A 15,613-nucleotide genomic window follows, 5' to 3' on the forward strand; every position below is an offset into this window, starting at 1 on the left:
TGGGAGGCCAAGGCAGGTGGATCACAAGGTCATGGGTTTGAGACCAGCCTGGCCAATATGGTGAAACCCTGTCTCTACTAAAAATACAAAAAAACTAGCTGGGCATGGTGGTGCACACCTGTAGTCCCAGCTACTCGGGAGGCTGAGGCAGGAGAATCACTTGAACCCAGGAGGTGGAGGTTGCAGTGAGCCGGGACTGTGCCACTGCACTTCAGCCTAGGCAATAGAGGGAGACTCTGTCTCAAAAAAAAAGAAAGAAAGAAAATTAAGACTTGTCCAAAGTCCCATACCAAATCTTTGAACTCCTGGGCCTAATTCTTTGCTAAGGCAATGAAGATAGACCTGCAAAGTCATTCTTATTATCCCTGAACTTGTATAAGATCCATTAGGATTGATCAGCTTCTGAGAGAATTCTCAAATTGCAGATGGGCTGTATAGATGGTGAGGATCATAGTGTCAGATGGCATGGTCTTTGAATCTTGATTCTAACCTTCACTGGCTGTGAGAACTTGGGCCAGTCATTCAAATTTTATAATCCTCATCTGTAAAATGAGGATAATAATATCTACTTTATATGATTAAATGAGTAAATGTGATTGCTACCATTATTATAAGTATTATGATATAGCTGTCTAATTCTTGACTTTAAGAAGAGCACTCAATAAGTTGCTATATTGGAATCATATGTGTAAAGAGATGATATCTTAATACTCAAATGAGAAGTTTTCTCTAGATTCTTAATGTGCCGTAATGGGTTCAGAGTATTTATTTATAACTGTAGGTTGAAATAGACTTGGGGGCAGAAACGAAGAACAGAGGCTATTCACTAAGATAGTATTGAAACAGGGAATTCTTGTTTCTGTTTTGATAGTTAAATTCTTTACTGGCATATTTCAGTTGTCTATATTAGGAATTTATTTCTGGCACGACAGTCTCTACTCATTCAGATATTTTCTTCCTCTGCATTGTGATGCTGGAATAGAAAGTGTGTCAAAAGTCTTTGTGACTAGGACAGACTCTAAAATGAATCCCAAACTGTCTGTGTAGTTTGTTCCTACTCGGAATCAGGATAACAAATCAGCTCAAGGGGAAAATAAAAATAGTCAAAATGGTTGTTTGGCCTCTTTTAGAGGTAGCAATGTTGCGTGATTTAAAAAAAAAACCTCTTGGGCATCTATTCCTTCAGCATTTTGTAGATGAGTCATAGTTGCCACATGACTGTTTTCTGTAGTGAGAGTGACTAACAGATTCAGTTTCAAATGTCAGGGTCCACACATGGAGATTACTAACAAGGATAAACCAGACTCAGGTGCACTCAGAGCAAGGCCAGATCATAGTGCCCTCTGAAATGACACAAACAGAATTAGCACAAAATACAAGAGATGTGTCCCTTACAGAAATAACCCAACCACTCGGATGGTTTATTTATTATTGATGGTTAATTAGTGGCATCTACCAGAACTCTCCAAAGGAGACCAATAAAAGATTATCACTAATATAAAATTCAAGTGCCATGCCACCAGAGACCATGATTCTCACCATCTGTACAGCTCATCCACAATTAAACAACTTTCTCAGAAGCAGACTAATCGTAATGGATCTTATCCAAGTACATGAATAATAATAATGATTTTGCTGATCTATCTCCATTGCCTTAGCAGAGAATTAGGCCCAGGAGTTCAAAGATTTGGTAAGGGGCTTTGGACAAGATGTCACTGACATAAGTAAGATAGGCTATGAGTTGAGTATTATAACATGTCTAGAATAACACCCTATGGAAGATGGGGGCTGCATAGAGACTAGATAAAGTCTCCATCTTTTCCCAAAATGATTTGCCAGTTTCTTCACCGCTAGCGAAACAGAGAGAACAAGACCCTCTTTTTGAAGGACACAACTATTCTGGTAACCTGAAAAGTGTTCTTGGGTGGAGTTTGGAAGAATTCTCTTGTCTCTGTTGCAGCCTGAATGGCACATTTCATGAGACTGTCTGTCTCACTCCATTAATCCTGACGCTGTGCCCACAGGTTATCTTTGACCACTCATTTGGTTTTCTCACAGTCCCACTATTAGGAAGGAAATAGCCTGGGCCACACTTAGAAGCATCTTCTATTGTATGTGGCTATATTGTCATCTAGCTAACAAATCAGTGTCTTGGGACCTGGGGAGCATGCCTGGATTCTTCAGAGCTGGATCACTCTTGATAAAACTGATAAAATTAAGTTTCTGTACCTAATTAGCCCGATCAGCCTGTGAGACAATCGTGACCCTACAAAGCCCTACCTGAGAAGCTAGTTCTGGGGTTTCTTTCCCCGTTACTTTCTTCTCTTTTCAATATAATCTTTACTGAAATACCATCTGTTTTTGTCTTAAAATGATTCCTGAGAAGTTATATATAAATGGAAAATTTTAGTTCAATTGATTTAAAAAAGTCTTTTATCAATGTGGTCTTTGTCTACAGTAATGAAATGCATCATGGTGATCAATCCAGGCAAAATACCCTGCCCCTGAAGGAAAAATGGTTTGGGAGTTGTCTTTTTTCACTTTCTTGGCCACTCCCAATCTTGCTTAAATCCATCTAATTGCCCAATTGCCTGGTCTCTGGGATTGTGAATCTAATATCCTGCCACTTACAGTAAACTCTGGGTGAGCTTTGCCTCATTCTCAAATGATGGGAGCCATGGACTCTGCCCTCTTTCTTCCTGAGCACACTGTTCTCTATGGTGATCACTACCTGAGTGGTGGCATTGATCATAAATATCCTCTAGACCAGAAAGTATGTCAAACTCTTCCCTAACCAGCTTCTTAATGTGATAGATGGACCGATACAGCATGAAGGATAACAAGTTGTGGGAATTCTAGGAAAGGTCCTGGAATGAACCTCAGAGCACCTGCAATCAGTCATTTGTATCCATCCTGTGGGGTTGTGCAAGGAGTAAGGGAGCCTGAGAGTGGGAAATGCCACGTGATTTATCCTTGGGAAATAGCAGTATAGTGTGAAGGGCAAAGCACTGGACTGGGAGTCAGGGAATCTAGTCACCGTACTGCTTCTAACTGAGCAAACCTGGGCAAGTGGCTTCACCTCTCTGGGTCTCAGTTTCTATTCTCATCAACTGAATGGATTAGCCTAGATGATTTTTATTAAATGCTTATTGAATGAAGCGTGGAGGAAAAGTGGCTAGAGAGAAAGGGAAGTAAGAAATAACTGATTTTAGAAACCTAAATATACAGAGACTAGATTAACTTGGCTATAAGGTGAAATTTAAGACCATAAGCCTGGATAAATTATTAGGAGCATGTAGATGAGGGAAAAATTCAACCCTGTTACAAAGAGGGCTGAAACTCTGGAGTCTGAAATCCTATCTCTTATGTGCTCTGTGTGCAGGCAGCTTCATCTTTCTGAAGCTTCCGTCATCTAGAAAATAGAGAGACTGTGATAATTTATATGCAAGCATGAACAGCATATTATTTACAGAACCACCAGAGATTAAGATGCCTTCTGTTCAGGCTGTGACTCCATAATCTCTGGCAGTTTGAAACGAGGAGGCAGGGGAGGATGTGTGTAGCAGGCAAAGGATGTCATGCTCATGTGTTGGTGTACTGTCTGTCTGTGTTTCTGAAGAGAATGCTCTACGTAGGAGCAGCTCAGAATGTAGAAGCAGGGTCTTATCTATCACCTGCTTGTAATTAAGGAACAATGGTATAGCTTCATAGTGAACAATGGAAAACTTGAGCTTCATGAATATTTAATAGTCACTTTGTGTGTTACATTGGGTTATGCTCAAATGATGGCTAAAATTCCCGAAGGCAGCACGGAGCAGGACAAAATGCTATGAACTGAGAGGAGGGACTAGGCTCTAGCTCTTATACTGCCACAAATTTGCTAGCTGACTTTGGGCAAGTCACGGAACATCTCTGGGTTTTAACTACTTCAACTGTAAAACATAGGGAAAAGAGCATGCTAGGGTGATTTCTGAGATGTCTTCTAGTTGCAAGATTGGACTCCATGAGCCCTGAATTCAAATGATATTCCTAAGATACTCATAAAATCCCTGTTCAAAGGATAAGCCCCTGGCTGAATAAATACATCCACCTGTCTGTATTCAAGTTTCTTCAGTCCTTCCAGTATGACCTCCCACCAGCCAGGTAAGTTCAGCCTGCACTTGTATCATTTCTGTTCACACCTTCAGCATTTGCTTATGCTGGTCTCATTTCTACAATAGCTTTCTCTCTCATTTATCCACCTGAAAAAATATTATATACCATTCAAGATACTGTTCAATTATAATTTCCTCTGTGGAAGTGAATTGTTTCCTGGTCTCTCCTTGGAGGCTCCCTCATAATATGTTACAGCATGTGTCATGTTGCATACATGATTAGTGGGGATTACATCTGTGGAACTTTCAGATTACTGGTGACTTGAGGCAGGGATTATGTCTCATATCCAGTGCCTAGCTAGGCCCATGCTTGTCATAAAACAAGTGCATATTACAATGTTTCTTCAATAAATTGCAAAGATAGTCATTTCAGAATCATGATTTACTGATTTTGCATCCCTAAATGCCAACCTTTAGGCCAGCTCTCACATTATAGGCGTATTAACCTGCTGGGAATCTTTGCCCCTGCAGAGGTTGGAGGAGGCTTTTTGTAGAAGCTTCTGGGGGCTAATTTTAAAACCACTGATCTCTGACCCTATTGTTTTACTTATTGGTAAACTTACTGGAAGTCCAGTCATGCTTCTGAACAATAACTACTACAGACCTCACATGAGCATGGCTGGATTTCATCTGTGGGTGGAGATGAAAAGTAAACTCTCTCTGTCTGCATCAATTGGAGAATTAGGGACCAGGAACAGCACATTACTTAGAGTGGTATTTTTCAGTGGGGGTGGAGTGCTATTGGCATTTTGGACAGGACATTTTTTATTCTGCAGGATTTTTCTGTCTAGTGCAGGATATTTAACATTCTACATCCCAGTCCACCAAGAGTCAGTAGTAACGCCCCTCTCCTCCAGTGTCTGTGATAATATAAAATACCCCTTATTGAGGTGAAATTGCCTCAGGTTGAGGACCATTAATTTGGAAGAAACCAGGAGGCCTCTCCTATTGTAAGGGCCATTTTCTAGATTTACAAATTTAAATCCAAGCTCTTCTTAACCTTAAAGACATTGATTTAGCTGTCAACCCTGGTTCAGAATTGGGTATCAACAGCTTGAGAGTAATTTCTGGCTGGGAAAGACTGAAAGGATGGAAAACCCATCTCTTTCCTCTGGACTAACTCTATGGTTAACAAGGAGCTTTAATGAATGCCATCTCATTGGCCCTATTTGTAACATGAGGGGCAAGATTTATTACCCCTATTTTAAAGGTAAGGAAGTTCAGTCTTGAAGTAGTGAATGGTGCTGGCCCAAGTGTCACAGGTAGTACATTTCAAAGCTGAGTCTGGAAACCAGATCTTCTGACTCCTAGGCCATCCTGCTCCCCACAGAGTATCTAGAAAACCACAGAGGAAGAAGTAGAGTTATGTATTCCGTAATTGGCCTTGGTGTTGATGGGATGTGTAGCTAGTTTAACAAGCCAGAAACTAGAGCTAAAGAATAAACATATATATTTGACTACTGTCAGAGCATTCTCAGCTGGTTAGATATACCATATTAAGAGCTAAATGCCCATTTGTATATTCAGTACATTGAAATCCACAGTGAAATAGATGGGTACTGTGGTGTACTGTATTTATGACTAATTTGTTAACATAGGATTAATGAGAAGAAAATGATTTTCACAACATGATTTTGAAAGCTTTAGTCTTAGCCTTGACCCAAGCCTACCTCCAGGAAATGACACTCTGGGAGCTCTCCCTCTCTACCATAAAAGCTGTCTAGGTTGTTACACTGAGTCAAAAACCTAAAGGCAGAAGCTAGAAGACTCTACTGAACAGTAAATATGTGGTGGGCTGACCTTTATAGCATTAGAAGGTGCTGGATTGATCCTGCACCAGCATCCATCTATTTCTGGTGGTGTGGCTGGCCACACATTCTGGGAAGAGGCAGCAGAGTGGTCCTCACCACATACAGCCGCCTGCAGAGCACTAACATTCAATGCTGAATCACTTAAACAATTGGTCAATGACATCAATTGCAAAAGCGCAAGAGCCGTCTTACAGAAAGACAATGTAGATTCCCATACACAGGACTGAAGTTCTATTCACCATCTTGATTGCTCTTCTAGTAAAAAATTGAGCTAAAATAGAAATTCTCCAGAGAATTGGCTGGTGTGTCAAGTGGCTATAAATGGCACACATCAGCTATCTATCTGTCAGATTTGTGGTTTTTATAGAGGTGGTGTAGCATGGCAGCACAATCTTGTTACCTGTGTGAAATTGGGCAGGTAATTTAACCACTTTAGTATCCAGGTTTCTCAACTGTAAAATGGCGATGATAGCATTACCAACCTTATAAGGTCATAGTAATTGTATATAAGTATTAGCTATCATTATCATTATTGTTTCCAGGTAAAGTACTAGCATGAAATTCAGAGCTTCTGATAAGCAATGATGTAAAAATAAGAATCTTGATTTATGTTTAATTCTTTGGGCTTAAGGAGGCAAATAATGGATTATTCAAGCTCTTGGCCCTATTTCATGGAATCATAGAATGTTATGGCTTGCAGGATGTTGTACACTATTTACTCCAAACATCTTCTTTTACGGATGAAGATTAAAAAGGTAAGAAGAGTTAAATCCTTCCCTAAGTTCTTGCAACATGGATGATGCTGAGGTTTTGAATCTTTTTCTCTGGCTCATAGTTCCACCCCTGAAATTTCTACCTGCTGACCATCCTTGACCAGTAGTTCTTTCACCTGGTGGTACCAAGGGAAATAATCTGAAATCCAAACACATACTCTTTCCTACTCCCTGAATCTTTGATAAAAGATAAACCTGAATCTTTGATAAACTCGTCGACTAAACAAGTTTTCATGACTAAAGAAATGATGCGGCCGGGCGCGGTGGCTCACACTTGTAATCCCAGCACTTTGGGAGGCCGAGGTGGGCGGATCACGAGGTCAGGAGATCGAGACCACGGTGTAAACCCCGCCTCTACTAAAAATACAAAAACATTAGCCGGGCGTGGTGGCGGGCGCCTGTAGTCCCAGCTACTCGGAGAGGCTGAGGCAGGAGAATGGCGTGAACCCGGGAGGCGGAGCTTGCAGTGAGCCGAGATTGCGCCACTGCACTCCAGCCTGGGCGACAGAGCGAGACTCCGTCTCAAAAAAAAAAAAACAAACAAAAAAAAGAAATGATGCATGATGTTAATAAATGCAAAGAGTGCATTCTGTAATTGGCTGAGAGAGAGAAGACTCAAGTCATATTCCTCTGACATCAACTCAGGTGAGTGTTCCCAGCATCAATATCTCTCTAAAGTGAAGTTTAGTTATGTGATTGTTAGAAAATATTAGCATAATAGTATGTTGTATAATCTCTAACAAACAATTAAGCCTTTCCATTTCTGAAGACCATTTTGTCATCAGAATGTTTAAACACCTGGGTGCAATTGTTTGTTGTTTACTGATTATTTTTCAAAAACATGGAAAAAATTTAAAAAAATGAAGAGACAATGAGAACCAGCTTGATTATTTGTTGCTCATTGGGTTGGAATATTTTGCCTTTGGCAAATAAGAATCAGTTAATTCTAGGCATTTCCTTATTGACTTGCTAGAATAGAATGAGCTGTTTTTCTTTCATTTTTGTCAGTAATCACCAGTTAAAACTATTAAAGGGAAGCCTTATTATTCCTGGAAAAGGATAGTATTCTGTAAACCATCAGACCGTGATGTCGCTAATTCTCCTCTAATTAATATACGTGCTTTCATTCTAAGCTAAGCTTCTTCTGAATTTAGGAACAATAGCAATTGCCTGCTGCTATCATGAAGGCCAGCCAAATACTTTCTGAAGGAAGTGACAGGTATCTCTTCAAGATAAGAGTGGAAAAGAACACACAACTCCATTTAAGCTTTGAGTTTCTGAAGTTGCCTCATCACAGTGAAATGCAAGGCCCTTGGGCTGATGTGTGCTTTGTTTTCTGGGTGAAGCAGCAAAACACTATTCTCAGGAGTAGTCTGTCTTGGCCATCACTATTCATGCCCCGAGAAGGGCTAGAAGTGTGGTTATTAGGGTAAGATTTGATATACTGTGTTTGCCTCCTGTTTTATTTGCTAAAGGAAAATGCCATGGGGAATACTGAATTCTTGGTAGAGAGTGTTGGCTAGACGAGTGTATGGCATGAATTAACCTGGAACAATGGTCTGAATTCAACAAATATTTATTGATCATCCATGTGTTCCAAACATCCTTAACCACAACATTTTTGTGTCAGAATAGGACATTCTTCAACTATGTTATTGATTAAATGGATGATTGTATGCTATTAGGATTGGTTTCAAAGCTACATTGTCAGTTCTCTTTATCTCTTGGGATATATAATTAGAGAAATCCTTTAAGCTACAGACAGAGAAAAAATCTTTTCAGCTCCAAGGTAAGGGCATTTTCCCCTTTCCAAAATCCAGGTCCTTCCAAGGGGTAAACAAGTCCAATGAAGTGAATAAATCATGACGCCCAGCAAAATATGTTTATTGTTAAAGCTAGCATCATCTACTAGAGGCCAGAGTTAACAACTTTGCTTATTTTTCCTTCAGTAATATAGTCTCATATGCAACAAAGGCTTGAGGACAGGAGGCTTGACCAGAAACAGTGGCTAAGTGTATGTCTCAACTATTTACCTGGCAGAGCATCTTACAAGGTAGCATCTATAACTTTGTTAACTCTAAACAAAGGTAAACTAGATCTCTGGAACTGGAGATAAAACCTCATGCCCTTGGTCATACTCAGTTTGATTCTCAGGTGCTTTGTTAATGAATGAATGAATAAATAAAGTGACTTCGTTGAGTTTTCAAGATGATAACAACCTAATAAATACAGTGAAGAATCATCTGATGGAATAACTTTGTTTCCAGGCTTATTTTCTACAATATCTGAGCACTGTGTTAATCTTTGTGTTATAAGAGAAAAATATTTAAGTATCAAAATGCTGAGTCATTATAGAAGGTATGGCTGCATCTGAAAAGCACTTTTACTTGACACATAAATAGCATACACAGATCAAAGTGCAGGAGTAGATGATAGATGCCAGGTTTGGGAGTAAATGTTAGCCAGATGCATAAGGTTCTCCTAATGGCCCCAACAGATTTCAACTTAGAGAATGAATAAAGACTTGTTATTTAAGATTAGAATCCCTAATGCAAACTCAATAATTCAGTCAAGTTAATGACCTTCACTTTTATTTTGTTTTAATCAATGCATGAAATAGAATTATTCTTGTTCTGATTGATCTATGAGAATGGATAGAAGCTCATTTCAATTTGTAATTAGTAAAAACATATTTTGAATATTATCCCTCTCACCCACTCACACTGAGGAATATCCATAATGCTTGTATTTTGTTATTTCTGAACCCCTATTACCATGATGGGATCATTATTGATGATTACTTAAAAACTATTAGTTAAAAGGTAAAAGCTGTTCCAAACAACTTAGACTTCCTAGTTATTATTTTTTTTTAATCCTGAGAAGAAAATGTTCAGGACCAAATAAACTAAACAACAAACAATGCACAATATTTCAATTAATAGAATCTAACCAATCAGAAATTTCAGTAACTAAATTTTTTCTTCACTGTTCCGCTTTTCAGTGAAATAAATGACCACAAAGGCAAAAATACAGTCATATCAGGATTAAAATAATTCAGAAATGCATTCAGCCTGAACTACCCTATTTGTACATTGTCTGTACCATGTCTATATAAAATAATAAACCACTGCAGATTCAATCATGCTCCTTACAAAGTACTTTTGTATACCTACACTTTGAGTTTCACTATAGTCCTTTGAGAGAGTTATGGCAATTCCTTTGAGATAGTTATGGCAATTCTCATCAACATCTTAGAGATGGAGAAATGGAGCTCTAGAGGGCCTCATAATGTCACCAAGTAGTAAGTGGCACCTATACTACTGACTCCAAGTCTTATATTCTTTCCATGTCTATCATACTATGATTACTAAGACAAGATAAACACACACACGTTATTACATATACATGTAATCTATAAACTTGGATTTTGAATTGGAACTTTCAGATTATATCTAAGTCAAAATTCATGAAACCAGCAAGCCTCATTCATGGAATATTCTACTTTATAGTAACATAGAATTCATATGACGCAAACTCCAGAGGCTACCAGCTCCTTAAGTAAGACATGCACACTCCTTCATAGCCTAATTGTCCTAGGTATCTTTGGGCTGCTGGTGATGTATTAGGCATAAGTGGCTTTTTCTGCTTTTCTTGGCAGAAGACTCAAAGAAGAGTAGGTCCTTACTTCTTCCCAATTCCTAGTTCTTGGTTGCTGTGAGGGTGTGTTTAGTACTGTCTAAAGCAGCATTTTTCAACACAACTTTCTTAAATGATAAAAATTTTCTGATATCTACCCTGTCCAATACAGTAGTCATTAGCCATATAGAGTTATTGAACACTTGAAATATGACTAGTGTGACGGGGGGGCTAAATTTTTAATTTCAAAAGTTTAATTAAAATTTAAATATAGTTACATGTGGCTAGCAATTACCATGTTGGACAGAGTAGTTCTAGACAGTTTAAGGTTCTGGTTCACAGGGCCCAGAGCACCTCAGCAATAGCATTCTTGACAGATCACCTAGTAAAGGTACAATAGAAGTTATGTATTTAATTACAAATTATACCTTAATTGGCTCAGGGGAAGGTTTGAAGCAGAATGTTGGCATTATCAATAAGAAGGCATATGGGAATTTTTAAATAAGAGATAACAAATGGGGAGAATATGTTTGGTAAATATTAAGAGATGAGAGAGCAAAACAGTGCCATTTGAATTGAATTTGAATTTCTAAGTGCTATGCTTTGGAGCAGGATGGAACTATCAATTAAATACAAAAATCCAGTTGATGAAGATGAGACTTTACTATGAGCTGGAAAGAGAAGAAAGAGGAAATGAACAGAACATCAGGTTCTGCTGTATGTTAGAGCGAACTAGAATCCTAGGGCCATCTTTAATGGAGCTACCTACTTGACAGAATTGTGATAATTCAGTAAAATGATTGAGGAAATAACTTTGCATAGTGCCTCACATATGATAAGCATTTCATAGATATTAGCACTTATAATGATCTTTATTTATAAAAATCCTTAGGTCTTATTAGGGCCTTTTCCCAGACCCTGTGAGAACCTGGGCAGTTGCTTAGGGTAACCAATTTTGGGAAAATTATTTTTTGGGGAATAGGTCATAGAAGAGGAGAGATAGACAAGATACGGCAAGTAAAGAAATGACACACCACCATTCCCATTTGTGAATTGCTGCTACAGAGAAAACTGTTACTGAGGAAGGTGGGTCATATCTCCTAGGTATGTTGGGTTAGACAACACTGGAATAGTAGGACCAGAGGGGAAAGAGCTGGAAGACAAAGGAGTTGGAAGAAAGGTAAGAGGAATGCTTGTATGTTAAGTGTTTGTATTTTTGGTATGTTCTTTAATTTAGTTCACTGATGCTGATGTTTAGTCAAAGATAATCAAAGAAGGCAGTATGGAAGAGTATTTCAGACACCATGAAATAGTGGGAAAGGCCCTGGGCCTGGAACCAAGTTAACTGGGTTCTAATTTTTCAATCATGTGACTTAGACTAGTGACTATCTTTTGGTTTCCAAGTTTTCTTTCTTGTAAAACAATGGTGCTAAATGATATTCAAAGCTATTCTAGTTCTAAAATTCAATAGTATAATTCTAAATATGAAAGTACATGTGGACTCTAGTTCTCCAGACTTCCTGAAGCCCTGCTACTCTTTTAGAAAAGCCTGCTGGTTTAGTTCTCTAACTTGTTTCCATAGTATTGGAGCTGAAGTTGTGTGAACAGTGGTATCTCAAGCAGCATGCAAAAGCAGTTGGGAGGGTGGGAGTGCGTGACAGTGAGTGGGTGAACGGATTAAAGAGAAAAGGGTTGGAAGAGAGGAGAGTGTGTGAAAGAGAAGAGCAGGCCTCCCTCCTTTGTCATTCTCCTGCTATAATCTCCAATAACAGCTATTCAGAGCCAAATACCAAAATGAAGGCATGAAAATGGCTTGGACTTTGAGTTAAATAGATCTGATTTTGAATCCAATCTCTGGAATCAAGTTTCTGTTTCCTTCTCTGTGTGATACTTATGGTTGGCAGCTATTGTGAAGTTTAAATGAAATGTTATTACCCAGCAGATAGAGGTGTTCAGTACAAACTAGGCCTCCCCAAGTTGGCTCAATCCTTTCCCCATCTTACCCATAATATAAAAGACTAGCTAAAGAAACAAACATACAGGGCTGCTTAGTGATCTTTATCTAGAGCATGTAAATAACATGCGGTGGGGAAAGAAGTGTTCTAAGAAGAAAAAGCTATAACCATGAAGCCCCTCCTTTGTGTAGCCTAACAATTCTCTGATTCCTGAAAGCCACAGAAATGTTTATTATCAAAACAGCATCCCTAACTGCCTTTCAACACTTTACCGACAGGAAGTCTCACTGTTCAGGTATAGGAAGTAGAACGAGGAAGCTCCCGAAGTTAGCAAAGCTGGATCCTGAAGTGGCACCCGCTTCCTGCTCTTCCACCCAGGAAGGCCGGGAACCTTTTCCCAAGCGGAGTCCCGGGGAAGCAGAAAACTGGGAAAGGCAAAGCCCCTTCTTTACCTGTTTCTCTAGGTCGCTTGCTTAGAACTCTTTAGGTGGTTCCAACACAGTTTCTGCTCGCAGGGAATGCGGGCCCCGGCGGTATTAACACCCAGCCTCCGAGAACTTTCAGCACCGAGGACAGCGCCGTCGCCTGCACTTAGTCGGAGGAGGAGAGCTACCTCCCCCCCAGCGCTCTCCTAGACCCTATACCTAGGGGGAGGCAGGTTGTCATCCCGCGGCCCTTGGGCAACTTGGGCCAGTGACGTTGCCCGACACTCAGGCGGGGATCCTTTCGCCAGAGCCAGTTCCTTTGAGTGTCTCCACTCAAAATCTCAAGGAAACGAGCATCACACAGGTGGGGGGATGAGGAGTGCCAGGAACAGACGAGAGCCCCGCTGCTTTAGCCTTCCTGCATCTCTTCTCGCCTTTCCTTTGCTCACTCTTCAATCGCAATATAAAATGCTCATTTGGGGAGGGGGCAGGGTGACACAGGAGAGAGAAAGAGGGTGGGGGCAGCATCCCGCGTGGCCACGCAGCCCTAGCCTGGCCCTCCTGGATTAGAGGGGAGCTGATGTGCTTTGGAGTGGGGGAAGAGAGGAGACTGAGGGTTGAAGCAGTGCAGGAGAGCTCCCCTTGCTGGGGCTGCCAGCTCTGGGCAGGGAGCTTCCCTGGACACCGCTCCCGTCAGGTCCTCTTCGCCGCCCCAGGGCAAGTCACCACTCTCCGGGGACAGGCGCCCCTCGGGGCGCCACCGGCCTGGTCGGGGAGCTGGGCTCGGCGGGAGTCCCTTTGAGGAGTTTGCTCCCAGGTAAAAGGGCAGACGTTGCTCCCGACCTCCCCCCAGTCTGCGACCGGAAAAGCGTCTCCGTTTCATGGGCTCGGTCCGAGGCGAAGAATGGAGCTGCTCGTGCAGGGTGCGCGCCAAGGCGGGGGACAGGACGGGCCCGGCGTCTGCCAAGACCTAGGTTGCCCGCACGCAGCTCACGGCTTCCCTTCTGCCTCCCGCTCTAGCGGCGCCGGAGCTGCGCTGGCCCCCGCCCCGCCCGGCAGCTCCCGCGAGTCAGAGCCCGGTGCCCCCAGACTGCGGGCGGTCCGGGCCTCATTCCGGGCCAGAGCACGAAATATCCCGACCCAGATCCTCCGTTCTTTCAGGGAACCCCTTCCCGGAGGGCACCCTCGGCCTCCGCGCCATATTCCTGGTCCCTCGCTCCCGGTGACTCCGGCTCCCTGGGTCATTCGGGGAGAGGCGGCCATCCCAGTTGCAGGGGTCCCGCTGGGGCACGGGGGTCGCGGACGGGGACAAACTGCAGCGAAGGAGGCCGTTCACTTACCGGGATCGGGGCTGGAGGCGACGGGCTGGCTGCCGAGGCTGGAGGCTGGCCGTCCGCACTTACAGCGCGGAGCTGTCTCTCTAGCTGGGGTGGGAGGTGGTGGTGGCGGCAAAGGAAGGCAGGAGGCAGCCGCTGCTGCTGAACAGCTCCTCAATTATTCAGATTGCGCCCCCACCCCCCGAACCCCTCCCCGTGCCTGCTCGTCCTCCCTCCAGCTCGCCTGTCTCCGCCTCCTTGGAGTCACATGGCCTGCCCAACCCCTTACATACTCAGCCCAAGCCTGGCACCAGACCACCTCCGACCCGGTCCCACCCCCCACCCCCTACCCCCGCCTTCCCCTCTGTCTGCCGCTCACAACTCCTCGCTGGCCTTCTGAGCCTCCAGGTGTGACCTCCAGTGTCTTATCGCAGGCTGCGGGGAGGTTGAAGGGGTCGTGGATGGGGCAGTTCTTTGCCAGGGAAAGCAGGGACCAGCAGGACTCTGTAGTGTCTGTGCGTTGGGAAGGCATCTGCGGCAGCTCTGCCGCTGCTAGACTGGGCTGTCCAGACCTCTTCCTGCCCTCTGGAAGCTTCCCTCATCCTCTGCGGAGCCTTGGTTGCTCTTAAACTTCCACACCCCTGAGCCCTACAGGAAAGAAAAAATGAGAGAGGTCGATTTCTCCTCTCCTCCTAAAGAAGACAAGACCCACCTCCTTATTCAAAGCTCAAGTTTATCTTTGGGTTCACAACATCTTATGGGTGCAAAGATCACGGACTTGAGATTTGAAGAGCCATTAGGATTCCAATCTGTATGACCTTGGAGCATTTAACTTTCTAGCTTTTCTTCTCTCGTCTGTGAAATAACCACCTTGCAGTATTGTCAGGAGATTGAGAAATCATCATGTTCTTAGAATTGCCTAGCCTAGAGTTGGACACATATTTGGAGCTCAATAAAGGAGAGTTCTTTTCCCCCCACCTTTGTTAAAATAAATTTCACAAGGCAAGAAGGATGTGATGTGTGCTAATACAGTGAAAGCATCTTTTAAACATGGAAGGAGGCATCTGTGAGGTCAGGCTAGACAAGTGCCAGTCTAAGTGGAGACAAGAGAGAGATAAGGCTTCTATTTTGTATTGACTCATTTAAGATGAGCGTCCTAGAGCCAAGTTATGTCCCAAAAGGATTGGGATTAGATGGGACCAACCCAGGCATGCTTGGCCACATCACTGAATGAATTATTTAACAAGCATTGGTAGATTGATTTGGATGAAAGTTATCTACATAAATTCTTGCGCTTTGGCCCAAGCCCTCAAAACACATGGGAGGCAACAAAATGTAACTCCCCTACCCTTGGAAATAAATTCACTGGGCTTGTGTTTGGGGAGAATACTGGCTGACTGATACTCCTCTAGGGTGGAGCAGTTCAAATCTAGCTCTACGTTGTGGGTCTGCCCTGGGCTCTTTCCAGAAAGTTGCTTGATCATTGCCAGGACAGTCTTGGTTAGTCCACCTACCTCAAGCTCCTTACTGCCTTCGATGAGCA

General features: G+C 42.4%; 1 protein-coding gene across 2 annotated transcripts in view; it reads right to left on the reverse strand.

The window, feature by feature from the left end:
* SLC7A14 (solute carrier family 7 member 14) overlaps nucleotides 1-14,356 on the reverse strand; it is a 135,863-nt gene extending 121,507 nt beyond the window's left edge. Inside the window, exon 1 of one of the 2 annotated variants that reach the window (XM_063621613.1) lies at nucleotides 14,095-14,354. The gene's annotated coding sequence lies outside the window, so the exon portion shown is untranslated. Of the gene's footprint in view, nucleotides 1-14,094 lie in introns of both variants that reach the window. The other variant, XM_063621616.1, reaches the window with a different exon arrangement.
* Between the last annotated feature and the right edge of the window lie 1,257 nt (nucleotides 14,357-15,613).

The sequence above is a fragment of the Symphalangus syndactylus genome, chromosome 17, assembly GCF_028878055.3.
Source record: "Symphalangus syndactylus isolate Jambi chromosome 17, NHGRI_mSymSyn1-v2.1_pri, whole genome shotgun sequence".
Classification (NCBI taxonomy): domain Eukaryota; kingdom Metazoa; phylum Chordata; class Mammalia; order Primates; family Hylobatidae; genus Symphalangus; species Symphalangus syndactylus.